Source organism: Sapajus apella, unplaced genomic scaffold, assembly GCF_009761245.1.
Source record: "Sapajus apella isolate SASKATOON/1434 unplaced genomic scaffold, GSC_monkey_1.0 scaffold150, whole genome shotgun sequence".
In the NCBI taxonomy this organism is placed as follows: domain Eukaryota; kingdom Metazoa; phylum Chordata; class Mammalia; order Primates; family Cebidae; genus Sapajus; species Sapajus apella.
In genome coordinates this window covers 151,457-168,352 of record NW_022437090.1, presented here as the reverse complement: position 1 = coordinate 168,352, position 16,896 = coordinate 151,457, and the positions used below count along the sequence as shown (strand labels likewise).

Genomic DNA, 16,896 nt, shown 5'->3' with positions numbered 1-16,896 from the left:
GCAGTCCGAGAGAAGGATGCCTTGATTTGTAGCACTTGACAGTTTCTCTGGTGTAAACACTTCCATTATGGCCGATTTCAAGCCACCAGCATGATGGTACTGAAAGGGGAGCTGGGGAGAAATGGATGCCACTGGCTTGTGAGAGTTGGTTCCAGCACACCACTGTCTGAACAGTGACAGACTCTGAGCAAAAAGGGCAGATCTCAGGGTCCCTGGCCTCAAGCCACCTCTGACCCTTGATGTCCCACTTGGTCCCTATAGTGGCAGCACCACCCAGCCCTTCAAGACAACAATGTACAAGGTCCATGGAGGCACAGAATCTTACCATGTAGTATGTATACAGGCATGGATAGTTAGGACTTGATTAAGGTATACTAGAACCTTCCTCCAAAGAGTTCCTCTTACTCTCCAGTCCTCTGAAAGTTATTTTCAAAACCACACTCTTTGTCATCTTTAACCCCAAACTAAGTTCTCCTCCAACTTCTCCTCTTCAAATCATGATCTCAGCTTTTTCCTTCCCTCCCAACCTCCAACTCCTGCAAATCTCATGTCCCTCTCTGAGTGAGTTACAAAGTTGGTTGCTGAGCAGGGAAATGTGGCATCATGAAGAATCAACATTTCAGTGTCTGACTGAGTTCTTCCCCATTTTCTTGAGAGGTTAATGAGGAGGTCAGATGATAGCAGGTGAATTCCTAGCTGGTCAAATGGTTTCTTCTAAAGACTGTCAATCAAATGTCTGCATTAACCTGGATGGCGGACAGTTGTCTATTGACACCTTTTAATTGGGTATGAAGGAGCTTGTGGTTATCAAATGAGAAGCATCAAGCTGAGCACAGGATTGAGAGAGATTATGGCTTTAACAGAGGAGCAAAAAAAATTCTTGAAATCTTCACAGGCTGGTAAGTCATGCCAAGTTTAACAAAATACAACTTGTGAAGTGGAATAAATGAGCTATTCTTCATGTAGATTTTAAAAAAAAGTCTTCCACAGTCTAGGATGAGAAAGATGTGGTTTCGCAGCGGGATGGATTAAAAAATAGGATTTAGGCTAACTGTAAATTCACTCTTAGTCACTATGATGTGGCTGCCAAAAAAAGTTAATGTAGTGTTGGGGTTACCAGAAAACTCCTTAAAAAGGATGGTGATTTCCCTCTGGGCTCTGCACACACAATCCCGCAGTGCACGCTGAGGGTCTGGGGTTTGAGAGGTTGTCTTCTAGGGCAAGGACATTCAACAAAACCCTTGAGTCTGGGGACCCTGTCATATGGTGCAGACCCCTAAACCCAAAAACAGAGTGAGTCATGGGAATGTAGGTTGGATTGCTGGTTTTGAACCAGTAGGACTGCCCAGTGAAAGACGGATCTGACTCCGTTCAAGTCATCGTTAAGAAAAAATGTACAGCCAGAGAGAAGGAGGGAAGAGGAGCTTCACATTGTTTATCACATGCTGAATCTCCCTTCATAGCGGGCTTTTTTTTTATTTTTATTTTTTTTAGACAGAGTCTCGCTTTTGTTGCCCAGGCTGGAGTGCAGTGGCATGATCTCGGCTCACCACAACCTCCACCTCCCAGGTTCAAGTGATTCTCCTGCCTCAGCCTCCCGAGTAGCTGAGATTACAGGCATGAGCCACCACACCTGGCTAATTTTCTATTTTTAGTAGAGATGGGGTTTCTCCATGCTGGTCAGGCTGGTCTAGAACTCCCGACCTCAAGTGATCCACCCGCCTCGGCCTCCCAAAGTGCTGGGATTACAGGTATGAGCCACCGTGCCCGGCCCATAGTGTTTATATTTGCACATCACATGCTGAATCTCCCTTCATAACGTTTGCACCCTGGCTACCTCACTGCTATCTCCCAAGGCAGGCTGCTCTCCCATTTTGAGGATGAGGAAAAGCGACTTACTGAGCAGCTTGCCTGGGGTCCCCTTTCTTCAGCAGCAGAGATAAGACCAGAGCTCAGATTTCCCACTGTACCCTAAGAAACACAGTCCATAGCCTACAACCCAGCAGTGAGCCCCCCTGCCTTCTCCCCACCCCTGAGCTTGGTCTCCACACATCAAGCTTATTTCTGTGCCAAAGAGTACAGCCCAGATGAACCTGCTTTTCTGATGCAGCCCCAGAACCCCAGAATTCTGCTCAAACACAAATTCCTCACAATGCATGGAAAGGAATGCAGACTTCTGACATGTTAATATGTATGCAGTCATGGATATGTAGGACTTGATTAACGTATATTTCATGATACATATAATAAGTAGAAAAAAAGTTGATGATTAAAAAAAACCTCAAGTACTTTTTTTTTTTAACTAGAAAGTATAAACCCAGGTATAACTGTACAGGTGTTGGCCCCCCCATGTCTCACCACCTTAAAAACAACAAAACCATCCTCTTGAACAAGCTTCTCCACCTGCCAACCCCCCCAGTCTGCCACCCTTTGCAAACTTAGTATACAACATTTATTTTATGTAAACAGATCTCAAAACTATTAAGCATGACCAAGTCCCCATCTGTAGATGTATTCAACTTTCATTTTAATGCAAATTGAATAAAACAGCAATTTTGATGCCCCTTCAGGCAAACAGGATGCCACCTGTGTGTGAACACTCTTGAGAAAATTAAAAATAGATGGAAAAGCCTTCAGCAGTTGAAAATGCTAATAAAAACAACTTTAAAGAACCACCATAAACTTATTAAGCAAGCCAAGTTACCTAGGGAAAAAAAAAAGAAAATCTTTTGTTTATGGACTTGAAATGAACTAGTGAAATTGCTAATTACTCAGAACTGGCTTTCTGAAGCAAGGAAGTTAAATACAAAATAACTCACATGTGTCGATATGGCTACCCAACGTTGGGAAACATACCGTAGCCAAGGCGAGGGGTGTGAAGCATTTGCACAAAGATGTTCCTAGCTGTACTATTTATAGTAGTGAAATAATAAGAAGCAAAAACAAAATGCTCAGGGAAGAATTTGAGAGCTAGCAATAATGATAAACTATGACAAAAATATGAGTAGTGCGTGCAAAGATTTATATAAAAATGTTAAGTGACAGAGAATGAAATTTGCATGCTGATTAGAACTACATAAAAACACAGTCCACATTTAGAACTGCACACAGTTAAAGATCTTAAGTTACATCGGTTATAATATTTTGGTTAAATATACTTGAGAAATATGTAAAGTCTATTGCACAAAGATAAAAACTGGACCTCTCTCCTATGCATAAATCTCTAGCTCCTCCTCTGATATGATTTTTTTTTTTTTTTTTTAAGACGGGATCTCACTTTGTTTCCCAGGCTGGAGTGCAGTGACTTGATCTCAGCTCACTGCAACCTCTGCCTCCTGGGTTCAAGGGATTCTCATGCCTCAGCCTCCCGAGTAGCTGGGATTACAGGCAGGTGTCACCATACCCAGCTAATTATTGTCTTTTTAGCAGAGACAGGGTTTCATAATGTTGACCAGGCTGGTCTTGAACTTCTGGCCTCAAGTGGTCAGCCCACCTCAGCCTCTCAAAGTGCTGGGATTACAGGCGCCCACCACTGTGCCTGGCCATGATACTGTCTTATTTTCTGTACTCTCCACGTGTCCCACAGAGACAGGCTGATCTTCTTACCACCAAGCTAGATGAGGAAGCAAATGGGGTCCTGAAATTCACCTAGATTTCTGGATCCTATCCAGAATCAGGCTTGGGTTAAACAGAATAGACACCTATCTCAATGAAATGTGACAAGGGATGCCTAGGATTACACAAAGTTATCCCTAACTCCAAACAGTTCTCCAGAGCCCAGAGTGCCGGGCAGTGCCTTGAGGTTCTTTGCCACACCGTGACCTTGACTTCCTCTCCAGCCCCGAGACCTTGAGCACACGTCCTCTTCCTACACCTCTTCATGGCTGCCAAAGGGCTCATTTCTGAGAAACAGCAGCAGGTAACGCAAAGTGTTTCCCTAGCCCGACCCTGGGCTAGCACTTTCCATGCACGATGAGCCCATTCCACCCTAAAAAAACGCAAAAGGTACCTTTATCCCCCATCTCAAGGATGAGGTCACTGTGGCTGGGCAAAGTGACTTCCCAAAGACCACACAGCAAATAGAGAGCAGAAATGTGATTTGAGCGGAGTCAGAAGGGGCTGCTGGAGTGGGCTGTTTACCAACACCCTCCAGTGATGAAGATTCTGGCTGTAAGAGTACAGACCTACCCAAGAAGGAGGCCTCATTCCACAGATACTCCCAGAGTAAGGACCTCTGAGGCTCTGGATTCAAATGGTAAAAAGTTGCTGTTAGAATGGAAACAACCTCAGTCAGCACTTGGTCCCATGGGTCCTTCACCCTGTCTACACACATGTTGGCATTGCTTCAATATATAGTATAAAGATCGCTAAGCCTTAACCTGACCTAGTGCACAGGGACCTTGGGGGATGGGGCCTAGCCATCTGTATTTCTCAGTAACATCCCAGGCGATTCTTTTATTTATTTATTTATTTTTTTAAGATGGAGTCTCACTCTGTCACCCAGATTGGAGTGCCTGCAGTGCAGCAGTGCGATCTTGGCTCACTGCAACCTCCACCTCCTGGGTTCAAGTGATTCTCCTACCTTAGCCTCCCGAGTAGCTGGGGTTACAGATGTGTGCAACCATGCCTGGTTAATTTTTGTATTTTTAGTAGAGACAGGGTTTCACCATATTGGTCAGGCTGGTTTTGAACTAACGTCGTGATCCTCCCGCCTCGGCCTCCCAAAGTGCTTGAATTACAGACATTAGCCACTGCGCCCAGCTAAGGTGATTCTTTATAGAAATATTTTTAACTAAAATTGTATATATTTGAGCTGTATAGTATGATGTGTGTATGAATAGCAAGTTGATTATTAGTCAAGCTAATTAGCATATTCATCTCCACACAGTTACCTTTTCTTATGTGTGTAAGAAAACACTTATGATCTACTCTCTAGAAAGTCCTAATCAATGCAATTAGGCAAGAGAAAGAAAGAAAAGCTATTCAAGTTGGAAAAGAGGAAGTCAAAGTGTCGCTCTTTGCAGGTGACATGATTTTATACAAAGAAACACCTAAAGACTCCACCAAAAATTGTTTAGAGTTGATAAACAAATTCAGTCAAGTTACAAGATATAAAATCAACATATAAAAACCAGTAGTGTTTCTGTATACCTATAACCAACTAGCTAAAAAAGAAATAGAAAAAGTAATCTTGGCTCAGCACAGTGGCTCATGCCTGTCATCCCAACATTTCAGGAGGCTACGGCAGGAGGACTGCTTGAGTCCAGGATTTTGAGACCAGCCTGGACAAATAGGGAGACCCTGTTTGTACAAAACATTTAAAAATCAGCCAGGTGTGGTGATGCCCACCTGGTCCCAGCTACTCAGGAGGCTGAGGTGGGAGGATCAGTTGAGCCCAGGAGGTCAAGGCTGCAGTGAGCTATGATCGTGCCAATGCACTCCAGCCTGGACAACAGAGTGAGACCCTATCTCAAACAAAACACAACAATCTCATTTACAATTGCTACAAAAATCAATAAAATACCTAGGAATAAATTTAATAAGAGAGGATATTTTTTAACCAAGAAAGATCTTTACGATGAAAAGTATTAAAAATGGAAGAAAGGAATAGAAGAGGCCAGGCATGATGGTTCTTGCCTATAATCCCAGCACTTTGGGGGCCAAGGTGGGCAGATCATGAGGTCAGGAGTTCATGACCAGCCATTTTGAGACCAGCCTGGCCAACATGGTGAAACCCTGTATCTACTAAAAATGCAAAAATTATCCGGGTGTGGTGCCATGTGTCTGTAATCCTAGCTCCTCAGGAGGCTGAGGCAGGAGAATTGCTGGAACCCAGGAGGCAGAGGTTGCAATGAGCTGAGATTGCACCATGGCACTCCAGCATGGGTGACAGAACAAGACTCTGTCTCGGAAAAAATGAATGAATGAATGAATGAATGAAATAGAAGAGGACACACATACAAAATGGAACAATGTTCCATGTTGATGGATTGGAAGAATTAATATTGTTAAAATACCTATACCACCCAAAGTGCTCTACAGATTCCATGCAACCCCCATCAAAAGACCAATGACACTCTTCACAGAAATATAATAGAAAAGATAATCTTAAAGTTCATGCAGAGTCACAAAAGACCCCAAATAACCAAAGCAATTCTAAGCAAAAAGAGCAAAGCTGAAATCATCACACTACCTGACTTCAAAGATACTACAAAGCTAAAGTAACCAAAATAGCATGGTACTAATATAAAAACAGACACATAGACAAATGTAACAGAATAGAGAACCCAGAAAAAAATCCACATATTTATAGCTAGCTGATTTTCAACAAAGATGCCAAGAACATACATTGGGAAGAAGACAGCATTTTCAATAACTGGTGCTGAAAAACCTGAATAACCATAAGCAGAAGAATGAAACTAGATCCTATCTCTCACTATAAACAAAATCAACTCAAAGACTAAAATATGAGATTCAAAACTATAAAACTACTAGAAGAAAACAGGGTAAATCCTTCACGGCATTGGTCTGGGGAAAGATTTTGCAGGTAAGACTTCAAAAACACAGGGAACAAGGGCAAAAATAGACAAATGGGATTTAAAAAAAATAGAGACGGCGTCTCATTATGTTGCCCAGCCTTATCTTGAACTCCTAGCCTCAAGCAATTCTCCTGCCTTGACCTCCCGGTGACAAATGGAATTTTATCAATCTAAAAGCTTCTGCACAGCAAAGGAAACAATCGACAGTGATGAGGCAACCTATAGAAGAGGAGAAAGTATATGCTAACTGTTCATCTGAATACACGAGGAACTCAAAAAATCAATGGTAAAAGAAAATAATGTTTTTTAAAAATGAGCAAAGGATCTGAAATGATATTTCTCAAAAGATGACACACAGCTGGGCACAGTGGCTCACACCTATAATTCCAGCACTTTGGAAGGCCAAGGTGGATAAATCACTTGAGGTCAGGAGTTTGAGACCAGCCTGGCTAACATTGGGAAAGCCCCTCTCTACTAAAAATACAAAAGTTAGCACGGCGTGGTGCTGCACACCTACAATTTCAGCTACTTGGAAGGCTGAGGCACGAGAATCACTTGAACCCGGGAGGCAGAGGTTGCAGTAAACAGAGATTGCACCACTGCACTCCAGCCTGGGTGACAGAGTGAAACTCTATCTCAAAAAAACAAAGAAGGCATATAAATGGCCAACAGGTATATGAAAATATGTTCAACATCACTAATCATAGGGGAAATACAGATCAAAACTACAATGAGATAGCATCTCACCCAGTTAGAATGGCTATTATCAAAAAGACAAAAAATAACAAATGCTGGTGAGGATGTTGAGAAAAGAGAACTCCTATACACTGTTGGTGGGAATGTAAATTAGTATAACTGTAATGGAGAACCGTGTGGAGATTCCTCAAAAAACTGCAAATAGAACTACCATATAATCTAGCAATCCCACTACTGGGGATTTTTCCAAAGGAAATTAAATTACGATGTTGAAGAGATATCTCCATGTCCACATCTGACTGCAGCACTACTCACAATAGCCAAAAGAGGAAATCAACCAACCCAAGCACCCACCAACAGACGGAGTGCTATTCAGCCATGAAAAAGAATGAAATCTTGTCATTCACAGCAACATGGATGAACCTGGAGGACGTTATATTCAGTAAATTAAGTCTGGCACAGAAAGAGAAATACTGTATTTTCTCGCCCGTAAACGGGAGCTAAAAAAGCTGAGCTCACAGAAGTAGAGAGAATTGTGGTTATTAGAGGCTGGGAAGGGCAGGGTGGAAGAGGGATGGAGCAAGGTTGGTTAATGGATACAAACTTAAAGCTAGATAGGAGGAATACGTGCTCATGTTCTGTAGCCCTGTAGGGCAACTAGAGTCAATAACTTATTGTATATTTTTAAATAGGTAGAAGAGAGGATTTTGAATGTCCCCAACAAAAAAAGAAATGATAAATGCTTTCTATGATGAATACGGTGATTACTCTGATTTATTACACAGAGTACACATATATTCAAATATCACTCTGTACCCCATAAATATGTACAATTATCATATGTCATCTTAAAAAATTACTAAAATATAAAAAAATGACTGTCTTAGCCAATCTGAGGTATGTAATACAGTATGCTTAGGGACAGTCATCATGCTGTGCATGAGATCTCTGGGACTTATTTGTTACATATAAATAAAACTGTGTTCTCTTTGACCAACATCTCCCCATTCCCCCACCCTCCTAACATCTCAGGTGATTCTGGTAACCACCCAGTGAGGCTGAAGAATGGCTGGCTTGGCCCTCAACTCACTGTGAGAAATGAACCGACAGAGACTCACTACCTGGCAAGGTCTTTCCACTGGGAACCAGGTCTCCCAGTTCCCAGGCTGCAGACCTCCCTTCCAGGGCAGAGGTCGGCAAGCGTTCGGTGCTGTGATGGATCTCGGGGAGTGACGTGTTTCAAAGGCAGGCCTCCTGGGTGTCTCTTAGTCTCTTATTTCAGAGCAGAGTTGTGGTTTCAATTTTAGTTTCTGGTCGTTACCCAAGGCCCTTATTGGGAAATGGGTGCTTGGGTAGAAAGAGAGAAACGGGTGGTTTTAATCATTCAGAGTTCAGAAAATTTGGGGGAACTCTGGCCTTTAAAACTCCAGCCACAAGGCCTCCAAACCCTGAATACAGTAGTGAGAAACCCCCCCTCCTCCTGTCGGGTGCAGCTCTTCTCTGGCAAGTCTCCCCAGCTCAACTCACACTGTAGCAGGAGTTTTCCTCCCTGGTTAACACATTAAATAAAATACAAAGGGAAAACCCAGCTGAATATTTCCTGAGCAAGGTCACAAAATGACTGTTGCACCCTTTTAGAAGAGCAGTAGGAGAAAAAGGTCTCAGGGACCCAAAATCAGACATGAACACAGCACCAGGCAGCCAGGGTTAGGCAGAGAAACACCTGACCCTCAGAGCCTCCTGCGGATCACAATGTGAGCTCCAAGGCTCTGAGAACAGGAGCTTATCTACAGAAAGCTCAGCAATATACCGTCCAAACAACAACCAATAACAAAAACAAAAACAACATCAAAAAAGCACAGGGGCCAGGCCTGGTGGCTCACCCCTGTAATCCCAGCACTTTGGGAGGCCAAGGCAGGCAGATTGCCTGAGGTCAGGAGCTTGAAACCACCCTGGGCAACATGGTGAAACCCCGTCTCTACTAAAATACAAAAAAAATTAGCCAGATGTGGTGACACGTGCCTGTAATCCCGGCTACTTGGGAGGCTGAGGTGGGAGAATCGCTTCAGCCCAGGAGGCAAAGGCTGCAGTGAGCCGAGATGATGCCATTGCACTCCAGTTTTTTTGTTTTGTTTTTTGAGACTCCATCTCAAAAAGAGAAAAAAAAAGGGGGGGGGGCACAGATTTTCCCTGCAATGCTGTTCTCACCTGGATGCAGAGCCTCGCTCATAAATTAATTTGTGTGTATGGTAAAAGGTAAGTAATAAGGAGACTGCTTAGGCATACTAAATTAAGGGAATATAAAAACTCCAAAGATTATATGCAAATTTTCTATGAAAATGTGCTCCTATGGTTACAGCTGAGTTGTACATGGAGGAAAAACGGAGAAATTAAAATAGTTGCAGTGGGCTGGGTATGGTGGCTCACGCCTGTAATCCCAGCGTTTCGGGAGGCCGAGGTGGGTGGATCACTTGAGCCCAGGAGTTTGAGACCAGCCTGGGCCACATATGAGACTATCTCCTCTTCTTCCTTTTTTTTTTTTTTTTTTTTTTTTGAGACGGAATCTTGCTCTATCTTGGCTCACTGCAACCCCCACCTTCTGGGTTCAAGCCATTCTGCCTCAGCCTCCCGAGTAGCTGGGATTACAGATGTCTGCTACCACGCCCAGCTAATTTTTGTATTTATTAGTAGAGTCGGGGTTTCACCATGTTGGTCAGGCTGGGTGTTGAACTCCTGACCTCAGAGGATCCACCTGACTCGGCCTCCCAAAATCAATACTTTAGGAATACAGGCATGAGCCACTGTACCCAGACAACACTCCTACCTCTACCAAAAATTTAAAAAATTTAATGGTGGCATGCACCTGTAGTCCCAGCTACCCAGCGGGGTGAGGTGGTCCAGGAGTTCAAAGCTTAGTGAGCTATGACTGTGCCATTGCACTCCAGCCTGGGCGACAGAATGACACCCTGTCTCCAAAAACAAACAAAAACAGTGGTTGTAGAGAGGAAATTAAATGTTTCCTTTTAATGTTGGCTTGATTTCAATGATAAATACTTCTAAAGACTCACTTTGGCTGCCTCTTTAAATATATTAGAACCAAGCCTGAAAAGAATGAGAAGCCTATGACCTACTTCCAGCCCCAAGAACTGCCATTCCCCATGCAGCCATGTTGGGAATAGGGCAGTCGGAATCCTGAATCCTGGGTTTCATCTCTATAAAAATCAGGCATCCAGCTCCCCCATGTCGGATGTGAGTCTATGTTTGGCATAACGGTTCCGGGGCCCTTTCTTCCTTTAGCTCTTTGTTCATTGAGATTTCTGAAGCACACAGGAAGTCAGAAAAAAGAACAGCAACCCACTTCTCCACAGCCTCACCGCAGACAGGAGGCAGCAGGGAGGAGACAGCCAGCGAGAAGGGGACTGTGTGCTGTTCTCCCCGAGCTCTGCTGGGGACGGGGAACAAGATGAAGCGGTGGGTGGTGAATATGAGGGTTATGTCTATACCCCAGTTTTCAGGAGCCCCAGAAGGAATCAAGTTCTACTTTTCTGCTTCTATTATTTTCTGATTGTTTTGTGAGTATACACACACACATGCACAAGCTGTAAGATTTTAGACTCTGAGTCACATGCAACTTAAACCCCAGAGCAACACTCAGATGACTTGAATACATCACCTTATCTATCTGACCTCAGCTTTTCTCATCTAAAAAGTGAGGGGATTAGGTGAGAGGAATGTTCTTCCAACAAAGTCTTGCACATGAATATTTCAAACTGTTGTAAGTGATCGTTCAGCTCCTGAAGTGGTTCATTTCTCCATTGTTTGGCTAAAAATACTTCCATATTTGCAGAGCCCCCTGAATACCTCACCATAGCCCTGGATTTCTTTAAGTCTGAGCTAAAGCCCCTGGACTAGAATTGATGCTTCCAGGACTGTCTTCTTGGTCTGTAATTCTGGGATCTAAGCTCGTTAGCTATAAGGAGAGGCCTTGGTTGTTGAGGGAGATATGAGACAGCGGAGGGAGAAAAGGTGAGGGAGAGGAAAGCAGGAAAGAAAGAAAAAGATAGAAGGAGATACTGAGATACTAAGATTGTAAACTCACCAATGGCAGGAACCAGAGATAAAGGAAATGTCAGATCATTTATTTTTACTTCCCCTGTTTTTACAAGTGAGGGAACTGAAGTCAGGAATGTTCCCCTCCCCAAAGTAAATGTCCTGGTGGGTGCCAGCATCCAAGTAATCCCTTAAGGACTGACTATGCAGGTGACATCAGGAATAGTGTTCAACAGAGGAGGAGGTTCACATTTTTCAGAACCTTCTTCACCTGCACCCAACACCTCCTGATCTTTACCTGTGAACCACGCTCTTGGGAGAGTCTCCTTCCAGCCAGAGCTAATGTGCCCATCTGTTTAGAAATGCAGTCTCCACTTTAACATAATGGCACCCTGCAGTAAAAATGCCCTTCTGTAACACTCACAGTACATGTGACAGAGACCTCGCAGAGCACTAGCTCTCTGTCTTCTTTCCTCCCTCTAGAGGTGGTCCTAGCCTCTTTACAGGAAGGAGACACTGGCTCAGAAAGAGTTAAGGCCACACTCAGCTAGAGACAGAATCAGGACTCGACCTCAGACCTCCCCACAGCAGCCAAAGAAGGATGCCAGGTGCAAAAAGTTCTCATCACACGGGCATGGAACAAGCACATTTTTGGAGCTCTGTCTTGGCCCAGTCAAATCATCTGGAACAACTCCTGCTGCCTCCCTGAACCTCAGTGTGCTCGCCTGTAAAAGTTGGGCATGTTAGCACTATCTTTCCTAGAACTTTTGTGAAGATTAATGAAAATAATATCTGTAATGTACGTGGCAAACTATACCTCCCCAACGCCGAGGGTTGGCCACGATCACAGATCACCTAAGTTCTTCTAGTTCCTTCAAGCATCTGCATATTTCAATGACAGGGGTCCCTTTTGGCAAAAATTACCTATCTATTCCACCTCTGGACTACTTTCAGTACCAGAGAAGTCTTTCCCAGGATATGTCAAAGGAGTTTCTCTACACCTTCTACCTGCAGGGCCAGCTCTGTCTCTGGAGCTGTGAGACACGAGTTGCATCCTCCTCCTCACTCCCACTTTGCACAGCAAGTCTAGCTCTAAACACAGGAGTGAAAATGTTATAGGAAAGGGGTCCCAATCCAGACCCCAAGAGAGAGTTCTTGGATCTCACGCAAGAAAGAATTCAGGGCGAGTCCATAAAGTGAAAGCAAATTTATTAAGAAAGTAAAGGAATGAGATAATGGCTACTCCATAGAGCTGCTGTTTGTCCATTTTTATGGTTATTTCTTGATGGCATGCTAAACAAGGCATGAATTATTCATGCCTCCCCTTTTAAGACCATATAGGGTAATTTCCTGACATTGCCATGGCATTTCTAAACTGTCATGGCACTGGCGGGAGTATAGTAGTGAGGACTGCCCGAGGTCACTCTTTTTGCCATCTTTTGGTGGGTTTTGGCCAGCTTCTTTACTGTAACCTGTTTTATCACCAAGTTCTTTATGACCTGTATCTTGTGCTGACTTCCTATCTCACCCTGTAATTTAGAATGCCTTAGCCATCTGGGAATACAGTCCAGTAGGTCTCAGCCTCATTTTACCTGGCTCCTATTTAAGATGGAGTTGCTCTGGTTCACGTCTGACAAAAAGAAATATGAGGGTTGGCGGGGTTTGAGATTATTCCAGTCCAGGCCCACCTGCTGCTCAGATACATTTTAGTCCCAACCTCAAGAAGCCCATAGGTAACAGTTTGGACAAGATCTGCTGATACCAGTGATGGTCACCAGAAGTCTCCAAAGACTGCTCCCTTTCAGGAAGGCCAATGGCACTGGTTGGAATAGGGGCAGCCAAGCCTATTGGTCCTGCCCAAATTGGCCTGGCCTAAACCCACTCTGCAGCTCCCTGCTCTCTGGGTCTAGGTCTTGGGTTCTAAGGACTTTAGATGTGAATGGGCTTTGAAGGTGACTGCACCTCTGGACTGTCTCCCATGGCTTTGCAGCCCACACCTGGGGCCCCTGTCTGATGCTTGGTCCACTTCCAGCTCTGGTCTCTGCTCAGCCTTGAGCTGAGGTGGCAACCACAAACCTCTTTGTCCCACAGCACGGCTGAGCAGACTAACCTCCCACTCTTGGGTTCTATTCTTGGCTGTCAACATAGGCGTCATGTGCCAAGTGTCTAACTGCATGGCCATGCGCCTGGTGAAGGGAATGAAGGCTCCAGAACACAGGCTACCCTGCTCACCAGTGCAGCCCATGGCCCTTCTGGGAACAAATAGGTTATACAGGCAGAATACTAAACCAGACATGAGCGGACATGGCATGCTTCTATACAGCTGGGGACACCCATGCATAACTGGGTAGGAGAGAGACGCCTGTTATGTGAGAGGCATATGAGACAGGGAAAGAACATGGCCCCAGGAGGCAGAAAACCTGGGGTCTTGTTCCCATCCCTTTGCTACCTAGTAGCTTATGACTGGAAGGTAGTGGATCAGAGCATTGTAGGATTTAACACTGGAAGGGTCTGGCGGATTCTAGGACCTGGATGCTCCTCAAGGGACATCATTAGAAACACAGGTGGTCTGCCCTGGACCTAAAGGTCAGAAGTAGTGGGTGGGGCAAAGGGATTTTTATTCGAACAGAAATGATAATGCCATGCTTTGGAAATGACTGTATGACTGTCAGGAAGGCTGACGCCAGAGAGGGAAACTCAACTGCCCAAGTCAGACACTTTGTTCAGGGCAAAGCTGAGACCAGGTTGAAGTCTCCTTATCTAGGCTGCATCCTGGCTCTAAGACCTTAGGCTCTGAGTTCCCTATGTGTCCAGGTCAGGGTAAGGGGACTTGGGAGGGCCTCGTTGGTCTGATAGGGACTGTGCTACTGCCCACATCTTCCTTTGGCCCAGAAGCTCCCTATGATGCAGTCTGGGCACTCCTGAGCCCATGTCCTCCCTGTGATTGTGAGATCTCATGGATGAAGATGATGAGCCACTTCCACCAGCCCCTTCCAGCCTTACAGGATGGTGGGAAAGCACTGAGTTCCAGTGTCTGCTTTATAATCCCCCACGAGACTAATCAAGTTGGTTCAGCTCTTTGGACTCAGGTCCCCTCTGTTCAAAGAGATAAGGCTGGACTCTCAGCTCATTTCCAGCTCACTATGCTACTAGATAGCATCTCAGGGCTGAAAGGAATCGTGGACATCATGTAGTACAGTGCTTCTTTTCTGGTGCACCTGGGCAAATTGATTCCCTCAGTCCTTAAGGGCATGTGGGCCATGCTTTGTAATAACCGTGTTTTCTCGTTTCTACATTTGCTGCTTTGACATGGGGTCCCACCGACCTTGGAGGGGCTGCTCCTTCCGGGTCCAGATAGTTTCTGACAGTTACCTTTCATATATGCAAACCAACCCATTCAGAGACCACACTCACACTGGAGGCCACTATCCATCTATCCTAATCACCCCAGGGTAGCTACCAGGTAACTGGGGATAGCACCTATGTGAGAGCCCAGAGTCTGCTGAAGTTATTCACATGAGCCAATCCTAAACCTGCTACACTGTTTCATGTTCCTTCCCACCGAAATCACAATAAACGCTCCTGCTCACATTTTTTCTCACTCCCTCTGCCTCCTGGCCTACCCTGGTACTGCCCTACAGCACCCTGCATGGTGTGCTGGGACTCCTGTTGCAAGGGATCTGTGAACGTAAACTTCTTCCTTCATGACAGTTATCTCTGTATCTGCATGTCTTACCATACCAGAATAAAACAAATCCCAAGTATCCTCAAAACAGGCCGGCCATAATTTGAACCTTTAGGCTTAAACTCAGTCCCCTTTGGGGTTTTAAATCCCCATGTCTACTTTTTGTGTGCCCTGCAAATACTTCTATTGTCTACATGCACTGCACATGAAAAAGGCTTGGAAGCTCCAATGTGCAGCACCTGCTGCCCCTCAGCCTGGCAACCTACCACCTATGCATGGGCATTTCCACTTCCAAGGAGCTCTCCTTGGTGGAAAAGCCTGCCTTATACCCACTGCAAGCCTGCCTTCTCACTGCTGTTGGTCCCTGCTTGGACTCTGCCCTCTGGGGACATGCAGGGTTGGTTCAATCCCTCCTTATTGCCATGTCTCCTCAGCTTTTTACAAGCAGCAGCTCTGGGTTCTCTTGAGACTTTTCGTCTCCCACCTAAATACCTCTTGTTCAAGAGGCACATTTTTCACTATTCTGTGTCTCTGGAAGATTCCATCCCAAGGCTCTTCTCTCAGGGCCTAGTTGCTTCAAACCAGAAGGAGAGGAGAGGACACCCTCCCCTGAAAAGATGTCTGACCTGCATATGACACTGCTGGTTTTTCACAAGAGTTTTAATGTAAAATCTCTAATTTTTTTTTTAATTAGAGACAGAGTCTTGCTTTGTCACCCAGGCTAGAATGAAGTGGTGTGATCATAGCTCATTGTAACCTCCATCTTTTGGGCTCAAGTGATTCTCCTACCTCAGCCTTCCAGCTAGAACTACAGGTATGTGCCACCATATCCGGCTCTGTTTTAAACGTTGGGAAGAACTTACACAATATAGAGGCAGGGAGGAGGGATGGATCGTCTCCCAGCCACTTACCCAAAGCCAATTATCTCCAGCTGTTTAGTTCCTTTCTAATGGGAGGACACAGAGTTTTCCCATCACTACCCAAGTCCCCTCCCCAGGCAAAGAGCTATGCAAAGACTCTGGTCATGTAGAACACTTTAGACAGTAACTTGCTGAAGAAGTCTGTGTGGGGACTAGGGAGTAAGATGTCTGATGTATGCTTTGAACACAGTTTCATGCTGCCTCCCTGCTGTGCGCCCAGAGAACACAGCATGCTGCTGCCATGGGCTCCCCACTGGGGCAGGGCCAGGCCCTGACGTTCGGGCCTGGGTGTCTTTTCTCCTAAAGCAGCAGCAGTGGTAACATGCATGAGTGAAGCCTGTCAGGCATGGCTAGTGAAGCCTAAGCCAATAAGACAGTGGGTATATGGGCTAAGGGAGCAGCTGTGACTTGGGTTCAACAGATACTTGCCTTGTGAGAAGGGATGCCTGACCTCTATGTGGCCACTTCTAGTCTTTCAAGGGAAGCTGGAAATTTAGACTTTGCATATGAACTCTCTAATCTTTAAATGCTAGTGAAGACTTACAAAACAGTATAAACTAACAAAACACATCCCTGGATTGGATCAAGTTCCAGGACCGCTAGTTTGCATCCTCTTTCCCAACCTCAGCTAGGGTTACCCTCCCCTCCAGGACAGGGTGGTTGCCAGCACAGCCCAGGTGTCCTCTAAGGCTGTCTCAGCCATAACGTCCTCTGACCATTGCTCCCTGTGGTGGTTAATTTTCTGTGTCAACTTGACTGGGCTACAGAGTACCCAGATATTTGCTTGAGCATTATTCTGGGAAAGTCTGTGAGGGTGCTTTTGCATGAGATTAGCTTTTGAGTTGGTAGACTGAGTAAAGTGGATAGACTTCCCTAATAAGAATGGGCCTCCTCATCCAGTCAGTTGAAGACCTAAATAGAACAAAAGGCTGACACCTCCCCCATCCCCTGCTGAATAAAAGAGAATTCCTCCTGCCTGAGGGCCCTCCAAATGGGACACCAGCTT

The 16,896-nt window shown here is 45.0% G+C and overlaps 1 protein-coding gene across 5 annotated transcripts in view; it reads right to left on the bottom strand.

The window, feature by feature from the left end:
• Positions 1-16,896, bottom strand: part of PTK2B (protein tyrosine kinase 2 beta) — a 131,132-nt gene that overhangs the window by 65,917 nt on the left and 48,319 nt on the right. Inside the window, exon 2 of one of the 5 annotated variants that reach the window (XM_032265355.1) lies at positions 8,357-8,582. The exons of the other annotated variants lie outside the window; for them this stretch is intronic. The gene's annotated coding sequence lies outside the window, so the exon portion shown is untranslated. The remainder of the gene's footprint in view (positions 1-8,356; positions 8,583-16,896) is intronic. 5 annotated transcript variants of the gene reach the window in all.